The sequence below is a fragment of the Jaculus jaculus genome, chromosome 4, assembly GCF_020740685.1.
Source record: "Jaculus jaculus isolate mJacJac1 chromosome 4, mJacJac1.mat.Y.cur, whole genome shotgun sequence".
In the NCBI taxonomy this organism is placed as follows: Eukaryota; Metazoa; Chordata; class Mammalia; order Rodentia; family Dipodidae; genus Jaculus; species Jaculus jaculus.
The window spans coordinates 136,864,835-136,890,033 of record NC_059105.1 but is presented as its reverse complement, the minus strand read 5'-3'; the positions used below and the strand labels follow the sequence as shown (position 1 = coordinate 136,890,033).

The following is a 25,199-nucleotide window of genomic DNA, read 5'->3' as shown; positions in this document are numbered from 1 at the left end:
CCTCTTTCCCAATTTGGGGAAAATTTTCCTCTATGATTTTGTTGAAGATGCCTACTATGCCTCTGGAGTGGAGTTCTTCTCCTTCTACTATGCCCTGAATTCTTATATTGGATCTTTTCATAGTGTCCCGAATATCTTGAAATTCCCACTCATACTTTTCTATAAGTTTGTCTTTCTCTTTGTTGGACTGCATTAGGTCTGCCACCTGATCTTCTAGCTTAGATATTCTGTCCTCTCCCTCATCCATCCTACTGGTGAGATTTTCTACAGAGTTTTTTATTTCATTAACTGTGTTCTTCATTGCTAGTAATTCTGACTGGTTTTTCTTTATTATTTCTATTTCCCTATTTATGTGTTGTATTGCCTTCTTTATTTCATTAAATTGGTGTCCTGCCTCTTCTTTGATTCCTTTGATTTCCTCTTTGATTTCCTCTTTGATTTCTTCTTTGATTGTTTTCATGTGTTCTTTGACCTCTTTGAACATATTTATAATTATTCTTTTGAACTCTTTCTCAGGCATTTCCTCTAACTCGTTCTCACTGGAGGACATTTCTGATGCATCAATACTTTTAGGTGGATTTATATCGTCTTGCTTTTTAGTGTTTCTTGTGTTATAATGTATATATTTTTGCATCTTGGATTAAGTTAATGCTTGGATTTTCTAGCTAGCTGTGTATTCTTAGCTGTATCAATTGATTTGATGTAATATATTTTCAGGGTAGGACCTTAAGGTATTAGGTGTGGCTCTTAAGACTCTCAGAGTATCTACAAAGATGTTCTTAGGGGTTGAGTTTCCCTGCTATAGGAGTATTCAAGCAGGCTGAGTGGAATAAAATACTGGTAGATTCTAAAATTTAACTAAACACTGTACACATTCAATCAAAAACAGCCCCGAGTATGTATGCAAGAGTAGTTATTATAATGACCAGATCCTCTATCAACAAAGAGGTTTAGATTTCTGGTCTGTTGAGGTATCCAAGTCAGCTTGTGACCAAGTGAGACCCTTCCCTGGTGCAATCCCAGTTACCTTGGGTGATTGTGGTCTCAGTCAAGTTGCTGCCTGGGTCGTCGGGCTGCTGTTCTGATTTCTGGAGCTGGGCACTTGCTTTTCCTACGGGGCAAACTGAACCGCTGCTGCTGCCCCGAAGCCGCTGCTGCGGGATCTGCCGCCGCTGCCGCTCCTGGGTCCGCTGCTGTTGGGGCCACTGGTACCGGTGCTGGAGCCGCTGAAGTTGCTGCCGAACTCTGCTCCTGCTTGGGTCCCGCCGTCAGCCCAAGTTGGCGTGGCCGGGTCCCGGGCCGCTGCTGTGTTCGCTGGAGCTGGGTTCAGGCGGCGGGGGAGGGGAGGGAGCCGCAGCTGCTCTGGTTGTATCGCTTCTCCACGTGTGCTTTTACCTCGCGGTCTGCTCCTCCCTCCGTTGCTCGCTGCCGCTCTCCCCTCACATTTCCCGAGTTGCGGAGAGCGCGGTGTGGGGGGAAAATCCCGCACCTGGCTTGTCCTGTGGCTCGAGCCAAGAGTCCGGCGGCTTTCTGCCGCTCCGCGGCTGCGGCGGGTGGCCGAGCCGCCCCGGAGCCGCTGTTCCCGCCTGTGCAGGCTCTGGATGCTCTGGAACTCTTCTACTTCTCCGCTGCCGCCTCAATTTCCTATACACCTCACTTTTTAGTAAAAGTGTGTATTTTGCTGAGTTTTTTTGGTCTTTTTCCCCCCTAGGCTGCTTTGGCGTGGTACCTACGCCGCCATCTTAACCGGAAGTCCTCTTTTTTTGTTTTTTTGAGGTAGGGTCTCACTCTAGCTCAGGCTGACCTGGAATTCACTATATAGACTCAGGGTGGCCTCAAACTCATGGTGATCCTGAGTGCTGGGATTAAAGGCATGCACCACCATGTCCGGCCCATGTATTTTTTTTTTTTCTTAAAGGTAACTTGCACCATTAAATGTGAAAAACTAGATAAATAGATGCTAGATAGATATATAGATGATAGATAGATAGATAGATAGATAGATAGATAGATAGATAGATGATAGATGAATTTGCCTTTGTTTATTTCAGTTATCACTACATATATCTTAAACACTGTGTTTATATCTAACCCCAAACTCATGTGAGCATCACATTTTTATTCTCAACAGTATAATGGAGGAATTTAGTCATGTATCCCACTCACATCTCATACATAACAAATCTCAGACTACTGCTATATTTATTTCTTTTAAAATATGTCCCCAAACATTCCGTTCCACCATCAATACCTGCAAGCCAGAATTGTCATTATTCCCCATCTACATCAATGTATTTTTTTTATATTTTATATTTGTTTATTTATTTGAGAGGGGGAAAGAGGCAAAGATAGAGAGAGACGTAGAGAGAATGGGCACACCAGGGCTTCCAGCCACTGCAAACCCACTCCAGATACATGCGCCACCTTGTGCATCTGGCTTATGTGGGTCCTGGGGAATCAAACCAAGGTACTTTGGCCTTACTGACAAGTGCCTTAACCACTAAGCCATCTCTCCAGCCCTCCATCAATGTATTTTTAAATTATTTTATTTATCAAAAAATTTTATGCATGTATTTAATATATTTTGATCAGATTTTAAACAGAATCCCCTTCTGTTACATTTGGTTATCTAAAAAAAATTTTTTTTTATTTATTTGCAAGTAGAGAAGGATAGAGAGAAGAGAGATGAACAGAGAGAATAGGCATTCCAGAGCCTCCAGCCTCTGTATAAGAACTCCAGATGCATGTGCCACTTTGTACATCTGGCTCTATGCAGGTACTGGAAAATTGAACCTAGGTGGGCTGGAGAGATGGCTTAGCAGTTAAGCACTTGACTATGACGCCTAAGGACTCCGGTTCGAGGCTCAGTTCCCCACGTCCCACGTTAGCCAGATGCACAAGGGGGCGCACGAGTGGAGTTCGTTTGCAGTGGCTGGAAGCCCTGGCGCGCCCATTCTCTCTCTCTCCCTCTATCTGTCTTTCTCTCTGTGTCTGTCGCTCTCAAATAAATAAATAAAAAATTAAAAAAAAATTATCAGACTTTGTAGGCAAGCACCTAAACAGCTGCACCATCTCTTCAGCCCCCATTACCTTCTCTTGACACCCCTTCCCATGTCCTTTTTGTTAAACTTCTTCACAACTAGTCCTTCTTCTACTTTGATGTTTTGTTTCTTCCTTATGTATGGATATGACACACTGAATTTACTCTTGGTTGCCTGCATGAATCCATTTATTTTCCCAATTGTAGCATCAACATCACCATTAAGAATCCATCAGCTATCCCTTATAAAAAGATCACATTGGTCTGGTGAGATGGCTTAGTGGTTAAGTTCTTGCTTGTGAAGCCTAAGGACCCCGGTTCGAGGCTCAATTCCCCACGACCCATGTTAGCCAGATGCACATGGGACCGCCCGTGTTTGGAGTTCATTTGTAGTGGCTGGAGGCCTGGCACACCCATTCTCTCTCTCTCTCTCTCTCTCTCTCTCTCTCTCTCTCTCTCTCTCTCTGTGTGTGTGTGTGTGTGTGTGTGTGTCTGTCTGTCTGTCTGTCACTCTCAAATAAATAAATAATGAACAAAAATATTTTTAAAAAATCACATTCTGCTCTCAAATAAATAAATAAAAGTGAACAAAAAAAATTTTTTTTTAAGTGGCTGGAGGCCCCGGCATGCCCATTCTCTATCTATCTCTATCTGCCTCTTTCTCTCTCTATCACTCTCAAATAAATAAATAAAAGTGAGCAAAAAAAAAATTTTTTTAAATCACATTCTGAACTTTCATTGAACTGTTTCCCACACATAATATATACATGATAGAATGACCATTTGTTTTTTAGTATGGGATAACTAGGCTTAACACTGTAGGTATGGCTCTTGCTATTAAGTCAAAGATAACTTTTTCCTGTGCTCACATAATCTGGGCTTTCCCAGCAAATTCCCAACCGTTAACTTATCTTGTCTTTCATTATGTACTAGTGACTGGCCTCTGAGTGTCCCTACAACATGAGATTTGTCTTTTAGAATTCCTGCTTTCTCTCATACCAACCACCACAATGTCACCATTGCCCTCTGCAGATACTTCCTAGGAATGCCTCCTGGTAGTTCTTTGTGTCTCAGCTAATACATCATTTCTTTAGAGAAGCCTTTTCTGATAAATCAGTCATCAATCTAAATTACCTCCATCTTTATTTCCCTGCATTGCTTATTACAATTATTAATTGCATATTACCTGCATGTTGATTTAACATCAGTCATTTTCTCAGGAACATAATAGCAGCAGGAACTATATACAATAGCATAGTTTCTGACTAACTGCTTATACTTAGTTATCTGCTAAAGAAACAAGTATGCTTGGCTAATAAGCAATGGAACACTTTTTAAAATTAACTGATGAACATGAGAAAGGCCATTCATCACAGCTGGGAGGACAAGAATTATGACTAATAAACATGAGAACATTGACTTTGGCCAAGCACTAGGTACATGGTTTTTACATTTAACTGGTGGACAAACTGTCAAGACTGAAGTCAACTCTAGAAAGACTGGAATACCAATACGTTAATATAAAATGAAAAGCAAGCAAGTGTTAAGGAGTCACGTGTTCTCTTGCTACAGTTACTAAGACTATTAACTGATTTTCTTCTATTAAGAAGAATTTTCAGGCCTGGAGAGATGGCTTACTGATTAAGGCACTTGCCAGAGAAGCCTAAGGACCCAGGTTCAACTCCCCAGAGCCCACTTAAGCCAGATGCACAAGGTGACGCATGAGCACAAGGTGGTGCATGCATCTGGAGTTCGAGTGCAGTGGCTAGTGGCCCTAGCATGCCAATTCTCTCTCTCTCTTTTCTCTCTCTCTCTTCTTCTCTTCCTCTCTTCCTCTTTCCTCCCTTCCCTGTCTCTGTCTCATAAAAAGTAATAGAGAAAAGAGGTATTCTTGGGCTCTACATACTGCTCAGTGGTTAAAGGCACATGCTTGCAAAGCCTGATGGCCCAGGGTTCAATTCCCCAGAATCCACATAAAGCCCAAAGTGACTCCTCTACTTGGACTTCATTTACAGTGGCAGGAGGTGCTAGCAAGCCCAGACACACACATTCTCTCTGTATGTGCCTGCCTCTTTCTCTGTGTCTCAAATAAAAATATTTCTAAAAGAATGATAAAAGAATATGTGAAAAAGGAACTCATCTTAGATGGAAACTTATTATATTATCAAAGCTTTTCTAACAATAAAATGGTTACCAACTCTTGAAGCTTTATTTCAACATAATCTGCTTTCCTAAAAGTCAGAATACTATATGAAAACTAAAGAAGGAGGTGTTTTAGAGAATATTTTCATTAGATTGTTGAATATGCAAAAAAGCTCTTTATTTTAAATAAAATACTTTAATCAAAGTATGATACATTTCTTAACTTCTGCCATTAAAAAAATTCCTTCCACATGGTGTGCCTATACGAAACCAGGTTAGCATATGTTATTCTTTTGTACACTAACTTCCACGGGAAATCAGGAAGTAATATCCTTATGTTCAGACTTCAGTTAGACAATTTGTAGAAGATATTAATAATTTATATTTTTATATGAATATTTTATTGTCTGAATCTTTAATGTGAGCTTCATACCATTATTTACCTACACATAGATAATTATCTGTTCTCATAAGTGAAATACAATAAAATACAGTGTTAAAAGCTTGTACACTATCCTATAATAGATGATCACATATATCCCCCTTATGAACTCATCCATACATGCAGCTTAACCTTGATGTCACAGCGCATTTGAAAGTAGAATAGCAGGTTATTTATGTCTTATTCACTTGCCATGTAATTTTAACTCCATACAAGCTGATGCTATGCATTGCATAAGAGCCAATTCAAAAAAATCATGTTATTTTTTCTTTCAAAATCCATACCCGTAAAATATGGGAGAGACAGTTATTTCAGAGCAAGAGTTTTTTAGGTAAGCAGCAATTATTCTTCAATTTAGGGGAAAAAAAATAAGATCCTTTGCTCAGAGAGCCTTCCCCCATGTTTAAAATCAAAAATAAGCCAATATTTAATTAACATTTCCTACCATATTTGAAACTGTCAGAATATGACTTTCCTCTCACACACATACATGGTCGTATAGTCTAACCTACTTTATGACCTAAAATAACAGAACAGGATAAACTCTGTGGCTACATCTTTTATAAATTCACTGATCATCAATATCTCTAGAAATAGTAATGTTGAAGAATAAAATCTACATCAGATAAATTTTTTTGCATAAGCATCTGTTTTAAAAACCTGCCAGTACAAGATACCATGGAATAGGTCTTAATTTTCATGTTTGCAAAGAAGATAGTAATTGATTCAAGCAGGATCTTTCAAAGGATGCATGCAAGTTGGGCCTCAAAGACACAGATGCTCTTGTCCAGGAAGATGAGGATGTAAGACAACTAGAGAGAGGCAAGCCCCAGCACCAATGTGTCTGCAAACAGTGAGTTGCCAAGATGCTGCACTGTACTATCCCATAGTCTTTATGTGGCAAGCAAATGAGAGTGACTTCCCTCTCGACTTTTTTCTAACATGAAATTGGCAAAAAAGGCTTAGAAACAGGTACTAAACATGTGCTGTACAATAAAGTGGCCACTATCCACATGCACTTATAGTTAAATCAAACTTCCAAAAATGAATAATTCAGATATTTTTAATAAAAACGAAACTAGCTACATTCTCTGTACATGTGGGACTTCCTGAACATTTCTGTCAACATCGAAGATCTACTGGGCAGCACTGCACAGCCTCCTCAGCTCTTTTGTCCAAAGACAGGCACTTCTAGGGATTCAAAATGCATGCCTGAGCTATGTGTCACAGGGAGGCGAGTTTTAGTTAAAATGTGCTAGTATTAGTGTTATTTTAGGATATATTACAAATCTTTAGGAAAGTTTTAAAACTAGAGACATTATTTAAACATTCCTCTACAAAAAACACATTCCACGTAAAGCAAATACTGAATGCATAAAATTTTGTATCAGAATTTATTTATGATTTTGGGATGTATGCTAGAGAAATATGTGGTTCTAATTTTTGCTTCATTATCATTAAACTGTCAAAAGCTGCTAAATTTCTTTAGGAGTCTCTGACTATATTCTCTCAACTCCCCAGTACATCCGCTCAAGTCACAGGTTCTACATTATGTTTGCTCTTCTAAAATAAAACATTGCTTGATTTATGTTTCTTTTAACTTATACATCTTTCTAAAACATCTTCAATCAAGCATTATAGTAAGATTGAAGTTCAATAATATTATAAATACATTTGCATTACCTCTTATCACCCCCATGAAGCAGTATCATGAAATACTGCAATTTTATTTTGATATTTCATGTTATAGTTTTATGCTGAATGTTCATATTTACTTTTCTTTTGGAAATATTCATAAATATCCTTGATGTCAATCTTCTGCTTTCCTTATAAAAGGCCTCACAGCTATTCATTAACATAAGCAAAACTGTATGCACACAGAGACAGATACAATCACCTTTTTTTTTAGGACAAATAGTGACATCTTATGTAGCATGACCTGTGTGATAATTTTCTTATTACCTCTGTCCTACTTTACTCACTTAATTTCCAGATATACATACATATATATATATATATATATATATATATATATATACACACACACACACATATAATCTGAAAACATATGTACCTGAAGATAATATATATATATATAGAACATGTAATATATATGAATATTTTAATTCAGGAAAACTTCATATCCTCATCTGGCATGTAGTTTTATTTCTATTCTATTTCTTTTATATTTTGTTTATTTATTTGAGAGAGTGCAACAGAGGGAGAGACAGTATAGATGCACCAGGTCTTACGTCTGCAAACTCCAGAGACATGGACTACTTTGTGTACCTGGGTGCATAGGTACCAGGTGATAGGAACTTAGGCAGATGGGTTTTGTAAAGAAGCACCCTTAATCTCTGAACCATATTCTGAGACTTGTATCTCTATTCTGAGTGTATTTAATAGAATTATGTGAATCTTAACAAGCAAAAATAAGTTATGTCATCTATTCAGTAGTCTGATAGCAGCTTTCTACATTCATATTTATAACTTTAACAGTTAAGTTCATAAGTGCATTTTTCAGTTTCTTACTTTCATATATTTATTCATTGAAATTTAATTGTGTTTCTTAACCTGTCCAGTCTGCTGTAAAAAAAAAAAGTATAAATTATTCTTCACAATTCTAGAGTTTTCCATGAAAGATCAGAAAACCTACTGAGTCAGCATTTGATCAGTATACCAGATATCCAGGAGACATGTTCTCATATAGTGGAAGATGAACATATGATCTCTTTGGCCTTTCTCATAGGGGCATAAATACATTTAATAAAGTTGGCATCCTCATTACCCAATCAAATATCAGAGAGCTACACCTCAAAATCAATCACCTTGGGCATCAGGTTTCTACCAATGCATTTAATAGGCACAAATATTCAGATCATAATTACATGGGCATTGATGAATCTAAGAAATGCAGTAAATATTAGTTATAAAATATTCTGCTCTCAGAACACACAGGACCCGAGCACATTGACCAAAAATTGTGTTCAGCCTTTATGAGATGCATGAGTTCAATAAATAGCATGCTTGGAGTAAAAAAAAAAAAAAAAAAAAAAAAAGTGTGAAAAATGATTGAGACTGCTGGGCATGGTGGTGCATGCCTTTAATCCCAGCACTTGGGAGGCAGAGGTTGGAGGATAGCCATGAGTTCAAGGCCACCCTGAGACTACAGAGTTAATTCCAGGTCAGCCTGGACCAGAGTGAGACCCTACCTCGGAAAACCAAAAAAAAAAGAAAGAAAGAAAGAAAAATGATTGAGAAGGTGGATTGACACCAGCAAGCCTGTCATCCAGCACTCAGGTGGCTAAGACAGAAAGCTCTTCAGTTTGGGGCCAGTGTGAGCTATGTAACAAGACCTTCTCTAATAGAAAATACTAAAAAAGGAAAATTTCCTATTTTTTTACAAATTGAAAATTAATGTGTGTTTATGTATATGTATACTTATTATATGCCTAAACACATAACAATAGGCACTTATATAAGACATGTGTGCTTATCTTTAAAGTTCTGGATGGATATATACAATGATGTTAACAGAATACTTTTGATTCCTATAGTATTATATTTCTGTAATATGTGGTTAATGAAACAAAAAGAAACAATTTATCCTGTACCCTCTCCCAAAATTAGTTTTTAATTAGTTTCATACTCAGTAAATACAGTCAAGTTGGTACCATTGTTAGCCTCCTCCCTGTCCTCCCCCCTCCACCTGGCCCCTCCTTGTTGGGGTATATGGGTAATGCATTGTGAGGTTAGCCATCAGTTATGGGAAGGAGGAAATGTCTCTGTGTATCATGACCCAATGTGTGGCTCTGACATCCTTTCCATCCCCTCTTCTGCAAATTTTCCTGAGCCATGTTGGGTTCATTTTAGGTCAGCTTCAGTGATAAGGTCTTGGGAGCCTCTGTGTCTCAGGACATCTGATTCAGAAGGAGTTGATTGTTCTCTGTGTTGATCTCCTTCACCCTTGTGCTGGTACCAGGTTCACCAAGAAAATAGCACACTTGCTTGTTTCACCAATTATTCTTAGTTTCACCTGGGGCCCTTTTGAGGCATGATGGGGTAGTACTCTCCTCAGGATCTGCATCTATCTGAAAATGAGAAGCAGATTCTCTGAGGGAGAGTAAAGTTGGCACCACATAAATGGGATAACCATTTTTTATTTTTTATAGAGAATTTAATAACTGTAGGCCTTCTTGTAGCCCATGGTTGGTGGTAGCTTGATAATGGAGAGTGGGCTTAGTTTTGGATCTGGTTCTGACTTGTTTCCAAGCTCCAGTTATGGGTTCCATTCCACTGAGAAGATCAGTTAGCCAAATCAAATGCAGTTGGTTTCCCACCATGGCTGTGTGCCACTATTACACTTGTGTGAGCATTGTGACAGGTTATTTGCTGCTAAATAGGTTAGACCATGAGTTGCTTGGACAGATATTGGTCACCTTCTCCCAGTCACCCATGTAGCACCTTCTGGCACTAGACACACTGACCAGGGACTGAGTTTCTTCCAGCTTCCAGCCATGTCATTCCATGTTATATGCAACTGCATATGGTGTCTTCAGCAGTAGGGTCTTACCACTAACCTCTGGTGGGTCATGAAGTACTCTGATAGAAATCTGTCATTGTTTTAGGAAACCTTCTAGTTCTCTCTGCTCAAAAGCTCATTGTATGCCCAGCATAGTGGTGCACACCTTTAATCCCAGCACTGGGGAGGCAGAGGTAGAAGGGTCACCATGAGTTTGAGGCCACCCTGAGACTACATAGTGAATTCCAGGTCAGCCTGAGCTAGAATGAGACCCTACCTTGAAAAACAAACAAAAAAAAAAAAAAAAAAAAAAAAAAGAAAAAGAAAAAAGAACAAAGCTCATTGTGGATGATAGCCACCTGCTGGCACTGGGAGTTACAGGTCAGTGCCCACAAAGAGAAGGAAAAAAAAGGTAAGTAGTGTAAAAGAGTTAGAGAGAAGAGGAAGAAAGAGAGAGGATCAATAGAAGATTAAGGTCAGTCTTCATCATATCTTCTCCAGTGCCTTGTGACTCTGGTGTTCCCTCTAAGTGCCTGGTGAAGGTTCAACCATTGGTCTTTTAGGATGTAGAATTTTATAGTACCATTTCATTTGGGTCCAGATTTGTGTCCCTCACCCCCTTCTTTGCCCTCCCCTCCCCAACCACCCTATTGTCTGGTCCTCAAGATGCTTGCTGGGTATGTTGGCATCTTGGGTAGATTCAGGTTAGGTGCTGTAGATGAGTGAGACTATGCAGCAATTATCTTTCTGTAATTACCAAAGTTAATTTAATGAATTCTTTCATACTTATTTCAAAAATCAAAGAAGCAATACAACCCCACCCCATATTCAAAATACACAAGACATTTGATACATTAAAAAATATTGCAAATTAGTTATAAAAATGTAACAAGTCTATAACAGACTAGATGTTGATATAAAAGATTGAAAGACCGATATATTCCATGTCCCATGTTAAAATGCTAAACATTTATTTGTATCTGCATTTTATTACCCTTTGCCCTTCACACATTTTGCAGGCTCAGAAATTGGGGAGTGACCAGTGTCTATTGCAATCTCTAAGCATCCTATAATCAGTATTAAGATAGGAGTGCTGGGTGTGGTGGTATGAGCCTTTAATCTCAGCACTTGGAGGCAGAGATAAGAGGATCAAGGTGAGTTCAAGGCCAGCCTGAGACTACAGCCTGGTTAGAGCAAGACCCTATCTCAAAATAATGTAATATAATAAAATAAATAGGTACAAGATAAACTTTGCCTTTATCAATGAAATAGCCTCTCATAGAATGCTAATACATTTGACATGACCTTTTAGCGATATTTGCTTGGGACCACATGGGAAATTACTGGCAAAAGCAGAGTTATGAACTACATTTCCTGCTTCTCTGGTGGTTTTCTTCATACATCACCTAAATCACATGAGCTAAATTGAGTTGAATACTATGCATGCGAATGGCTTAAAATAAACACAGGCTTGTGAATGTGCCAGAATGAGTTTTAATTATTTTTATGTCTGTCTATAGCTGAGCTTGAAACCCAATTTTCATTTTACCAATTAGATTATATACTATTCAGATTAAAATATGTCCCAGAAATTCTGGCGAAATGAGCTAATTCTGGGACCATCTGTTTTTGGATTGATTTTGGAATTTTTCTTCAAAAGCATTCTGCCAACACTTTGCATGTCAATGGCTCCTGTTTGAGTGACTGAATTATTCAGTGTTGCACAAAAATTATTCAGCACCAGGTTTAAAGTAATTGATTGAGAATGAAAATCCAATTTGAGGTGATTATGGTCTGCATGATTCTCACTACCATGTAGTATTTAAGAATGTTCATATGAGTGTGACTTTAACAGCACCAGAGAAAACAGAGAGTAATGTGGAATGAAAAACAGAGATGACAGAATCTTGGCACTTGTCCCAAAGTTAGAGATGGCCTAGAAACTCCTCTCCCGCATCACTTGCAGACAATCACCTATCCCTTCACAACAGAACATTTCCACCTGAGCATGAGTGGTCCTCCATGTCTGCTACCTTCCCCTCCTATCTTTGGAGCACACTGTATATCTTTTCCTATGACATTGGGGTTAGATATGAGTTTTAACAAAAAGGATCAAGCTCTCCTAAACTAAATGAGGACATTGTTCTTCAGGTAGCAGCCACTGGTGAATCACATTCTAGCTCCTAAACCTCTGAGTTTCCACTGAAATCAATTCAGTTGGTCACAGCCAGCTATCAAAAAGGGCAGGAGACTGGAAATATCTGAAAGGCTGCCATCAGAACATACAGGGCACAGCCCCTATGATTGCCAAGCAGGAAAATGCAAAGTGAAGGCATGAGAAGAGAACCTTGTACAGAAACAGCATGCAATAGAGAGCTCAGCTATAGACAGACATAAAAATAATAACAGCATGTAATAACAATAGAGAGGATGGACATGTTGGAGAGGGGATGGAGACGCGGAGAAGAGGCTTGGGGATAAAATGAATGTATTACAAAGCAATCACAGAGTAACTCAGATCAAACACTAATTTGTCCACCAAAGAAGGCAAGTTGAGCATTGACTTATATATAATGAAAAACATGTATACCCCACCTATGTGGACGACCAAATAACTTTATATTGATCACCTTCTTCAGCCAAGATTTTCACTAAGACTGTATGTAGAACAATGTTGTAAAAGCTATCATCAAAGAGCTTAGTCATCTTGATCACCCAATTGCTCAATCTCTTTGGTTCATGGGTAATTCATTATTAAAATAAAGTATATGAAGTACATAATTTATAATTTCTAGTCCTAGTCTTTGAAGAGTTTATACTAAATATATTAGGGTGAAGAGTAGCTAACAAATCTGTTCTCCTAGAATCCAAAAATTATGTGTGTGTGTGTGCATGCGTGCGTGTGTGTGTGTGTGTGTGTGTGTACACTGAGATACAGAGAAAGTTTTATAATGAGCCCTATCATCTGAATTTCATCTTGAGTCCCACGTTGAGAAAAAGATTTCAGGCTATCTTCCTGTCACGAGGTGAAGCATTTAGTGCATGGCTTCTCTCCAAGTTGACAACAAAAATACTGAACCACAACAACAAATTAATTCAAAATTGCTTCCCAAGTTATGTGGGTCTTTATTGAATCTCTGTCATCATCACTAATCTGATGATACTTAATCACATTCTCTAGAGACAGAAGTCTTCATGTGAGTGTTTTCTAGTCATCTGTTTAACTGTCACTGTCTAACATGTGTGCCTAAACAAGCACTTCAGAATATGACATGTAAAAATTCTGGTTAGGAAGTACCCCCAAAGATTAAAAGATGCCAGAGTGATCAGGCAACATAAATGTCACAGCTAGGTGTTTGCACAATGGAAAAAGAGTTGCAAATCAAATTGAAAAGAGTAAAACATTTTGTATTGAGTACCTCTGTTACCACCTGAATTCTGTCATTAGAATAATTCTTTTATTGTCAACCATTTATTTTTTAATATTTTATTTATTCATTCATTTATTTAATTTTTAAGAAGAGATAGACAAACAGGGAGAGAGGGAGAGAGAGAGAGAGGAAAAAAAATGGGTGGGCCAGGGTCACTGGTCATCACAAAGAATTCCAGATGCATGTACCACCTTGCACATGTAGCTTTACGTGGGTACTAGAGAATCAAACATGTGTCCTTAGGCTTTGCACGCAAGTTTCTTAACCACTAATCCATCTCTACAGTCCAACCATTTATTATAAAAGCAAATTTTCTATAAAAGTTAATTGTTATAGTAACTATAAAGCCCTAAGACATGTGGAGAAACAGAGACAACAGAACAGGTTGAGCCATCACAGGTATTCCCTTTCTCTAAGTGAGGTTAGGTGATCTATTGACAACTTGAGTTACTGCTTGAGGTGTGCCTCCCCCTGACCGGTACTGTGATTGGCACAGTCAGCCTCTGAAACACATGCCACAGCCATACCATAGAGAGAAGGAAACAGTGCTGTCACGGTTGGGCGGCTCTCCCAAATGGCCACAACTGGAACATGGGCAGGCCGGAGTCTCAGTGTGTCACACCTGTGTGTTGTCCACTGTTATGAGAGAAGAAAATTATGGGCCCTGGCTTGTGCTCTGGAGGAAATGGGAGATTCCCATGGAGCTCAAAAACTATAGATGGATGAAGATCAAGGAAAGTCTGAGAAGGAATGCTTAGGAGCCAAGGACTATTCCCTTTTCATTTCAGAGGTCATAGTCAGTCTTCTAAGTCTGTCTGGAAACTTTTACAAAAAGGGGACTTCCTTAAAACAACAAATTTGACACTGATTCCCTTCCTCATAACTCAGTTCGGCTCCATCCTTGGTGCCACCTGATTCACCTACAATACGTCCTAGCCCTGACCTCAATCAGAAGAAAAAAGGAGTCTTGGTAGACAGATGAAACTGGTGTATGTATCATATTCTGGCTTTCTTAAATCCTCAGCAACTGTAAGTTATGTGGTGACTCCCTGAAAATTCTCACAGTGTACTCTACCCATTCATTTCAGAGTGTGTTACTATGTGCTGCACTGGTAATTTATACAAAGTCTTAAGTAAGAAAACAGTTCTTGTCCCAAGGGCCAGGAAGATGTACATTTTTGAGATTTTGTTGATAGGATTATTGTGTGTGTGTGTGTGTGTGTGTGTGTGTGTGTGTGTTTAAAGCCTTTTTAAGGGAACTAATGTGAGAAACATGCATGCATTAACAATCTGTGGGATCACCTTTCAATACTGTGCTGCCTAATCCTTTCTCATATAGGGCATTTAAAAGTCATGTGTTTCTACTCTCTTCCCTGTATCCTACCAATGCTTTCCTTTTATTATTATTTTCACTTGACATTACTGGTGATGGGGTATGATTAGCAACTGTTAAAAACAACCAAACTCTGGAGAAAACAAAAAGGTTCCAGAACTCAAACAATGCATTTTATTTAGCTTGAAGCATACTCCTATGCACTAACTGTCTTATTAATAATAATTGAATAACAGGTTGGCATTGGCAGGAATAACAAAAATGGATGTGCTTATTGGCAACAGATGTTTTAATATCCCACTAAGTCCACTGCTCTAGGAATTGCCTCGAGTTCTGATACTTTTTCCACAAATCTGATTATATCTGACTCAGAAACAAAGTTGGATGTTAGCTGACTAGCAATCTTTTACAAATATTTTGTCATGGTGACGCATTAACGGCCAACCCCCCCCCCCAAAAAAAAACTAATCTCATTTATTTGCTATAAAAACACGAACATTAAAAAAAGCACAAACATGCAAATTAGTTTTTGGGATTGGGTTTTAGTGAATTTTTATTACTACTAATTTTAGTCTTAAAGTCAAAAATATTCACATTTTAAAGCTTTTTAAATATACATTTGGGGGACTGGAGAGATGGCTTAGCAGTTAAGCTCTTGCCTGAAGCCTAAGGACCCCTGTTCGAGGTTCGATTCCCCAGGACCCATGTTAGCCAGATGCACAAGGGGGTGCACGTGTCTGGAGTTCATTTACAGTGGCTGGAGGCCCTGGTGCACCCATTCTCTCTCTACATATATATCTGCCTCTTTCTCTGTCTGTGGCTCTCAAGTAAAAAAAATAAATAAATAAAACTGAACAATAAAAATTTAAAAATAAATATACATTTGGACTACAGACAAATTCAAATATACCTACTGCTTGGGCTACCAGTGACCATTAGTTTCTATTTAGCTATAACTTTAGGATGTGCTCCTTTCTTTTTTTTTTTTTTTTTTTTTGGAGGTAAGGTCTCACTCTGGCCCAGGCTGACCTGGAATTTACTATGCAGTCTCAGGGTGGTCTCGAACCCACGGCGATCCTCCTACCTCTGCCTCCCAAGTGCTGCGATTAAAGGCATGCGCTCCCATGCCCGGCTGGCTCTTTTCTTGAATACCTATATCTTTCAAAGAGTTCCTCCAATCATGGCACACTTTCCTTTTAGGTCAGATAAGATATTACAGTGTGCCTACAAAGCTGAACTAGTGTGACCAGTGAATTCAGCTCAACATGCATGTATAAACTTTCAGGGCTAGAGGGATGGCTTAGAGGTTAAGGCATTTGCCTGCAAAGCCAAAGGACCCTGGTTTGATTCCCCAGGACCCACATAAGCCAGATGCACATGGTAGCACATGCATCTGGAGTGCTTTTGCAGTGGCTAGAGGCCCTGGTGTGCCCATTCTCCCTGTCTCTTTCTCTCTCTGACTCTCTCAAAATAAATTTTAAAAAATCTTAAATATAAAGAATGCATAAACTTCCCCCAGAATAATAATGGACACCATCTCCAAAGCTACAAAAAGTTTTAACATCTTGGACTTTCTCCTTCAACGAAGGTATTCTTTTCATTCTTTTCTGTTTTGCTTACATGAGCCACAGATACCTGCAAATTATTGCAGAGTAGACTTTGTAAGAAAATTGGCTTTTCTACCCACTGTTGTTAGGTTACAGAACACTGACCTTTGTTCACTTCTAAATATTGGGATTTTTCTTACTTATTTGAACACATACAGAGAAATGCTAGGTTTCTAACACAGTTTTAAGTGGGAAATCATATGGAACTGAACTCTCCACTGTTGCTTTACTTGTTCTCCTTCTATCCTAGGGTCAAAAATAAAAACTAAGTAAGCATGGAATCCTCAATATTTCCTGCATTTGTATTCATATATGAAAGAAATGAGTAGATCTCTCTCTCTCCTCCTTGAAGAAAGCCTGTGTGCATGTGTCTGTGTTAAGAACTCAATGGAATCAACTTTCTTACTCTTAGAGTTTTTCCTACTAAAAACAAAGTAATATTTTTAGGTAATTATATCACTTCAAATTGTTAGGGGTTATAACAATGTTGAAATTTTCAGCATATAAAAGTAAATGAGATTTTTCAAACATATACAGTAAATACACTATTAATAAATATTTTTAATGTTCTCAAGATGTTTTTCCTCCTTAAATAAGCATTTTTCTGGATTTCTTTAATGTAAGTGCAGCATCAATGATTTTACATATGATGAAGTGGATATAAAAGTAGAATATATGTGGAGGTGGGCTTAGTTTACTTAAAATTGGCCTTATTGATTATTGAGTAAGCTATGGGCTATTATTTATATAGTAGAGATAGCTAGAAAGTTAAAATGGATTTTCTATTGTTGTTGATGTTGCTGCTGCTTGATTATTTTGTTTGCTCTTAGAAAAATAAATAAATAAACATTCTTACAAACCCTAGCTTAAAAAGAATAGAAACAGTACCCTGGTTAGAATTTGTAAAACTTCCATCTAGAAAATAAAACCACAGAGGAAAGTTAAGCAAAAATCCCAGTTCCTGTCATCCTTCAGTCATCGTCTTGTCCTTCATGCGCCACCCCTGTGTCACCCGAAGCAGGTCCCATCTTTCGGCATTCAAACCCAGCAGTCACTAGCAACGCCGCGATTCAGCAATACTTCACTCTTCTTTAGCAGCCCACTGACACTCCAGAGTGTTTCTTACAAACAAAATATATCTACTTCTGGTTTCTGTACCCATTTGTGCTCTTTCCAGATCTTCTTAAAAACCCAGTTACATGGTCATAGAAAGCTATGTTTGCCACTCATCAAGGGGCTGAGGGAATCTGGAGAGTTTTGTTTGTTTGTTTCTTTGTTTCTTTGTTTGTTTTTTAATTCAGGAGACAAGTTGACTCTCTGCAGATAAACTAACTCTCAACTTACAACTTCACCAGCCCCTCACCCATATATCTTCTGCCAGAGGTGCCACTTTCATGGGTATGGGAGAAAGAAAAGGACCTTTCTAAGTCCAAAATACTGTTTCACTTTGTTTTCATGGTGGAGCCTGTAGTTGACGAAAATGAGCCTTATAAAAAGTATGAAACTTAATTTAATAGTGCAAATGCAATACATGCTGGATAGAAAAATGTGCTCTGCATATTTTAAATACTGACCATCCCTGGTGTAGTAATAGCAGTATTACTGCGTGGTTTGAGCTAACTGTCCCCCATAGATTCCTGTGTTCTGAATGCTTCTTACTCGGTTCATGCAACTGGACATGTGGACTCTTGCTAGGGAGAGGTGTTTCTGGAGTCGACATTGATGGTTTATTAACCCTAGGTTCCCAGTGTTAGTTCTGCTCATATTATGCTTCTGTGTTCCACCTGCTGAGGCAGAGGTGATGTCCAGCCTCTGGTCATGCCATCCTTTCCCTTGCCATCATAGAGCTTCCCCTTAAGATTGTAAACCAATAAAATTCCTTTTACAGATTGGTTAGTTTTGGTCAGTTGTTTTACACCAGCAATTAGAAGGTAACCACACAATGATATATGTTCTCCTTAAAAACAGGAGGTCGAGTCTCGCAGAAGCCATTGAAGGAGAAGGAACTGCAGGCATGTGTGTGCCTGTGTGTGTGCGTGTGTGTGTGTGAGAGAGAGAGTGTGCGTGCACGAGTGTGTGGACAAGGAGGAGGTGGTGGTGGTTGTTGGGGGGAGCCTAGTGAAGAGTCCCAACTCCTTGGGCTCCATTTCTTTTCTTCCCCACACCTCTTGGTGGTCGTGGGTGTTTATATTTGCATTTCTTTTCATTCATTACCAAATCTTTAAAATTTTTATTTTTATTTTTGGTAAGGTTGTGGGGTGGGGTGGGAAAGGCAGGAAAAAGGGGGGAAAGCAGGAGAGAGAGTAGTGTCAGAAAAACAGGAGGAGGACATGGAGATGAAGAAGAAGATTAACCTGGAGTTAAAGAACAGAGCCCCGGAGGAGGTGCCAGAGTTAGTCCTTGATAACTACCTATGTGTCAATGGGGAAATCAAAAGCCTGAATGACACTTTTAAAGAACTAGAGTTTCTGAGCATGACTAATGTGGAGTTAAGCTCACTGGCTCGGCTTCACAGCATCAATAAACTTCAAAAGTTGGAACTTAGTGACAATATAATTTCTGGAAGCTTGGAAGTCCTGGCAGAGAAATGCCCAAATCTTACCTACCTCAATTTGAGTGGAAACAAAATCAAAGATCTCAGTACCGTAGAAGCTTTGCAAAATCTGAAAAATTTGAGAAGTCTGGACTTGTTTAACTGTGAGATCACAAACCTGGAAGATTATAGAGAAAGTATTTTTGAACTGCTGCAACAAATCATGTATTTAGATGGATTTGATCAGGAGGATAATGAAGCCCCAGACTCAGAAGAGGAGGATGAGGAGGATGGACATGAAGATGATAAAGATGAGGAGGAAGATGAGGCTGGTCCCCCTGAAGGGTATGAAGAGGAGGAGGAGAATGAAGATGAGGATGAGGATGAAGATGAAGCAGGTTCAGAAGTGGGCGGAGAAGAAGTGGGCCTCTCATACTTAATAAAAGAAGAAATTCAGGATGAAGAAGATGACGATGATTATGTTGAAGAGGGGAAGGAGATGAGGAAGAGGATGAGGAAAGTTTTCGGGGAGAGAAAAGGAAATGAGATGCTGAAGATGATGGAGAGGAGGAAGATGACTAGATCATTCTATGATCAGATTCCCTTTTGTCCCTGGGTGTGCAATAGAGTGATCGTATCTTCTCTGTTTCTTGTATGACAGCCATCCCTACAGAAGATAATGTGTAACTTTTTATAGGAAAAGTATGGTTTTACTATTTTGCCTTATCATTCCAATTAAGATACTAGTCTGTTAACGATCATAATGTATGTAGAAAAGGATCTTCATTAACCCCACTCCTCCCCATTGTGAAATTCTCTAGCATTGTATTTGGAATCTTAATTTTTCTAATTCATGCTTACTGTATTAGACATTTTTAGCCCATAATTAAAACTTGTTTGCTTTAAAAAAAAAAAAAAGGAGGTCATAGGGGAAAATAGCCAACACTCTTTAGGGATTGTATTGCTATAGTAAGCTAGGATATTCAGTTGGATATGAGCACCAAATACAGTTCCTACTTACAATATTTTCGACTGGTGCTTTCAAGACACAGCCCTGCTGTAAGTGGAAGAGTACATGTATGTTCTTGTAGTCTAAAAGTTTAAGATGTGCTCTGAAGGGACACATTGCAGGTCATTTCTTCTTTGGTAAACTGTTACACCTTGGCACATGTGATAGGCCAGGGACTTCCCAATGCCAAGCCAGTGTCATTTCAAAGGTAAATAGGGCAAAAGCCATGTGGTGATGAAGTTTCCTGTCTAACAAACAACATATGGTAAAATATATGTTATGTTTTATTTCTTTTTGGATTTTCATAAAACTTTTACAAAAAGCAATGTCAAGTGATATACTGGTTATTTCTATGTTGTATAGTCTAACTTTATTTTTTAGTGAATCAAGGAAATATTGTTGGGAAAAAATTTTATCAGAAAGGTTCTAACCTGGTTTTCTTTTATTATTATTGATCTCAAATAGAGCTGATAGAATATTTAGTAACCTATTATATCTTTATAGCAATTGAGCTAAATAAATTCTAAATTATACTGATATTGCAGAATTACTCATTAAAGCAACTTGGTAAATTAAAATTCTTTTTTAAATCAATTCTCTTACATTTTTATAATCCATAATTTTTAGCTAAACATCTTTACAATTAAAGATGTGAAACTTCCTATGTGCAGTAGACTCTAAAATTACCTAAACTAGCATTTATTGCGTAGAACAATTCTTCCTTTCAACTCAACTTTAAGTTGAATGGTTACTATTTCTGGGCCTCTTTTGTTTATTTGTTTATTTTTAGTGGGCTTTGAAATATCATTTGAGGGAAAAGCCCGTCTGATGTCAGTTCTTTCTTTGTTGAAGTTCCACTGAGTCAGCCTGAGATAAATGGAATTTTCTTCCTCAATCCAAGGCTTAATTATGGTAATTAGTCTGTGCAATTTGTAAAGTTTGGCAGCCAATTCAGGTCCTAATATGCATAAGCCTCTTTCTGTTACCAATTGAGTAGGCTTTAATCAGTTTTTAAAAGACAGTGTCATATTCTGTCTGTGTGCCATGCTCTTAGATTGTGAGATTGGATGTTGTTTCGAACCCTGATACATCATTAGAGGTTTGATATTTTTAATATTCATGAAGCTTTCATTTTAGCATTAATCCCACAGCATCTGTGATTATGATGGGCACTTCGGGATCTGCCTATTGTGTCCCTTTAGAGAGTGAAAGGCCAGGCAGCTCCTGGCAGTAAATTAACCCTCACAATGCCACTTGGTGCCAAATGCCTTTTGAAATGTTGCCTTCTGCTCTGTGCCTTTCTGTTCAGATTTCACACTGATTTTTGAATTCTCTCAACAGATCCATGCTTCATTTCATTCTGACAACCATCTGTGGTCCTCCCCAACTCTTTTCATTGAAAAGCATATATTTCACAAGTTTTCTCTCTCTGTCTCTCTCTCTCTCTCTCTCTCTCTCTTTCTCTCTCTCCTTTTCTAAAATGGGCATGTTAGTCAATTGAGGAAAAAGAGCCCGGAGTACTAATTCCTATTATGTGGATGTTGATGCACATTAGGGGAATTTGTAGGGGTGTGTGTGTATGTTTGTATTGCCTTGTCAGAATAAATTCTTAAGTCAGAAATAGTTTTATTTACAACTTATTGACTATTATAATTTTTTTCAAATATGCTTCATATTCTTTAGCATCACTTTTCATTATGTTTTTTTTATATTCTAAACAAATGAAGTAAATCTCATGATGAATGTAATGTTTTTTACTTAGCCTCTTTTACCAGTCAATATTTTGTCGTTAGATAAATAAATGTGCAGATGCATAAGCAGCCATGCTGTTAAAACTTAAGGTAAATTTTCATCTTTTCCTTCTTATATTTAGCCAGGATTTACTTGTCTTCTTTGCAATGCTTATCCTCTTGCAGATAAAAGAAGTCATTTAATTAGTCACATGATCTTATTTACAGTAAGGCTAATCAATTTTTGCTTCATAGCCTTTCAAGAGGAATCAGTTCTTAAAATGTAATCAGGTACTCTTAAAGTAATTATAAATAAGATCAGAGCTGTGCTGCTTACATATAGCCTTAAATAATAAGCATCAATTTGTGAAGATTAAAGGGAATGTAACTTTATTAAAAAGCTATGCCACAAAAGTAAGTAATCCTTCCTAGAAAACCAAGAAGGGAGCTGATTGAAGACTCATAAGTGAGTTCAGTTTATGTGAAAAAAAAAAAAAATAGCTTCACTAATCAAAACCATTCTTCTTCCTGTCTCTTGCATATCTATCTTGTATATCTAAGCTAAAATAGCCCTTATGTTGTCCTTTAGTGGATGCGAGGCAATCACTCTTTGTAGCCTTCATAAGTAGGGAAGGGTTGGTATAGAATCCCTTGAGTGACAGGTGTGGATGGTAGTAGAGGAAAGGTTGAGGTAGGAAGGGCTGCTCGTCCTACATATGTTATCTTCTTAATCTGGAAGAAAAGAGAGACTACTGGGAAAAAAAGGATGGGTTTGTGGGGGAAGATTGTGTCATGTGGAGCCACACATTTGTGAGCAAAACAAAACCACTCAAGTTGCTTAAACCTCCAAGAAACTAGCGAAGATCACTAGTCCAACCAACCAGGTGCAACTATTTCAGAAAGGTGGAGCTGATTAGCCACTAATCACTATCCTGCACTCTGCAGCTTTACTGGCCTTAGAAACTAAATTTTATCACATGGAAGTTTTTTTGTTGTTGTTCATTTTTTATTTTTATTTATTTGAGAGTGACAGACATAGAGAGAAAGACAGATAGAGGGAGAGAGAGAGAATGGGCGCGCCAGGGCTTCCAGCCTCTGCAAACGAACTCCAGACACGTGCGCCCCCTTGTGCATCTGGCTAACGTGGGACCTGGGGAACCGAGCCTCGAACCGGGGTCCTTAGGCTTACACAGGCAAGCGCTTAACCGCTAAGCCATCTCTCCAGCCCTCACATGGAAGTTTTTAAGGACAAACTTTAGCTTTCCATTTTTGTTTGGCTGATCTAGGGAAGCTGGGAGTGGCTAGGGGAGCAACCAGAAATGAAAGCTTTTTTTGTAGAAAGCTGAAATTTTGCTGAAGTAATTCCATTTGAAAAAATTCAAAATCATATCAAGCATCACATTTAACCTTTCCTAAATTATCCCTATATTTCCTATGAGCAGATTGTGTTAATAATACTCTGTGTTGAAATGGAAATACTTAATATTCACTAACTACCTAAATAAGTAATAAGTAGTTCTATAAGGTAATGTTTTGCAGAACATGAGTGTAAAATTTACTAATTACAAGATTTTCCATTATGTCCAAGCAAGATATTGCAGTGTTCTGAATATGGTGGAAAAAACTTTATTATTATGCAGACTAACCTGAAAAAATATTTTAAATATCTAACTGAAAGAAATTACTGGTAAATACTTTTTATTTCAAAACATTATACTAGCTATCTATTATATTATTTAGAAAGTTGAGCAAAATATTTTTCCTTTTTAAAAAAAATATTTTAGTTTTATTTATTTATTTGAGAGAGAGAGACACAGAAATAGGCAGGGAGAGAGAGAGAGAGAGAGAGAGAGAGAGAGAGAGAGAGAGAGAATTGGTACACCAGGGCCTCCAGCCACTGCAAACGAACTCTAGTTGTGTACGCCCCCTTATGCATATGGCTTATGTGGGTCCTGGGGAAATGAACCCGGGTCCTTAGCCTTCACAGGCAAAACACCTTAACCACTAAGCTATTTCCCCAGCCCTATTTTTCCTTTTAAATTCTCACTTTAACCAGAGTAACATATTTACTGTAGATATTACTCATGTATATAATGAGGCGAAATAAATATTCACTGGGGAATAATAAGGCAAAAGATAGGTTGCCTTGCTAAAGTATGCAATTAGAATGTATTTTGGACTTTCTTGACAGCCTCATTACCTGGAAGATTTTAAGCAGCCAGAGGTATTTGGGTTTAGTGTGCTGGCTTCCTTCCATTTTGTTTCACTGCAAACCAGAATGACCCTACCTCAGGGTAGCAGTGGATTGACCTAGCCTCCATGGGTCTCAGTTTGAAGGTGAAGGAAGGGAAAGAAGATAACCAGAACATATCCAGACTGTCCTTTGTTTATTATTGTGTCAAATTATACTTTTCATGTTTTATATGAAGGTAGCATTGTAACATTTCATCTGCTGTTCTGAAAGGCACCAAAAAAAAAAAAAAATGAAGAGAGAAAACTAAACCTCACTAATATTCATGAAGTTAGACATTGTCTTGACCCATCATTGTGACTGAAAATAATTCTCACTACATAATCAGATACAAAGATAGAATATTGGTGATCACATGGCAGAAGTTCTATTGTGTTTATTGTTGGAGGTTTTTCTATATGTTACAATAGGTAGCAATCTTTTGTAATAATCCAGCACTTTAAGCAGTGTTAGTTTCTCTTTATGAGCAATGTGATCCAGATAAATTCTTCAAGAGTGTTCCAGTAGCTGAGCCTGGTGGCACATGCCTTTAATCTCAGCACTCGGGAGGCAGAGGTAGGAGGATCACTGTGAGTTGGAGGCCACCCTGAGAGTACATAGTTAATTCCAGGTCAGCCTGGATCAGAGTGAGACCCTACCATGAAAAACCAAAAAAAAAAGTGTTCTAGTATAAAAAAGATGGAAGAAGAATGCTACAGGTAAAAAACATGATTTAATCCAAGCAGATGAACTAATATGATTGATATAAGGTAATAACTGATTCAGGGTCACACAAACTGAATTAACACTGAAGTAAAAATACAGAAGTGGATATAAAACAATAAATACATGCTATACTAATTTTATTGTATCATTTAGAAATAAGAATGCCTAAACATTTTGGTGTTTCTCTTGAAGGCAAGAGAAATGAATAAAATAAAACATCTACCTATTGGTAAATTAGTAGGGCCTGAAACAATTTTTGCTTTAACAGCAAAAATTAATATTACTATTAGCAACACCAAGGTTGTGACACACACACACACACACATTTCATTAGAAGAAAGAAAAAGAATATTATAATATATATATATGTATGTATATATACATATATATATATATATATATATATATATATATATATACATACACATAACCTTAGTTTTCTTTTTCCTTCTTC

At 38.0% G+C, this 25,199-nt stretch overlaps 1 protein-coding gene and 1 pseudogene across 6 annotated transcripts in view; both read left to right on the top strand.

The window, feature by feature from the left end:
- Robo1 (roundabout guidance receptor 1) overlaps window positions 1-25,199 on the top strand; it is a 1,243,546-nt gene that overhangs the window by 611,386 nt on the left and 606,961 nt on the right. The gene's annotated exons all lie outside the window — the stretch shown is intronic.
- On the top strand, window positions 18,843-19,632 carry LOC101600264 (annotated as a pseudogene).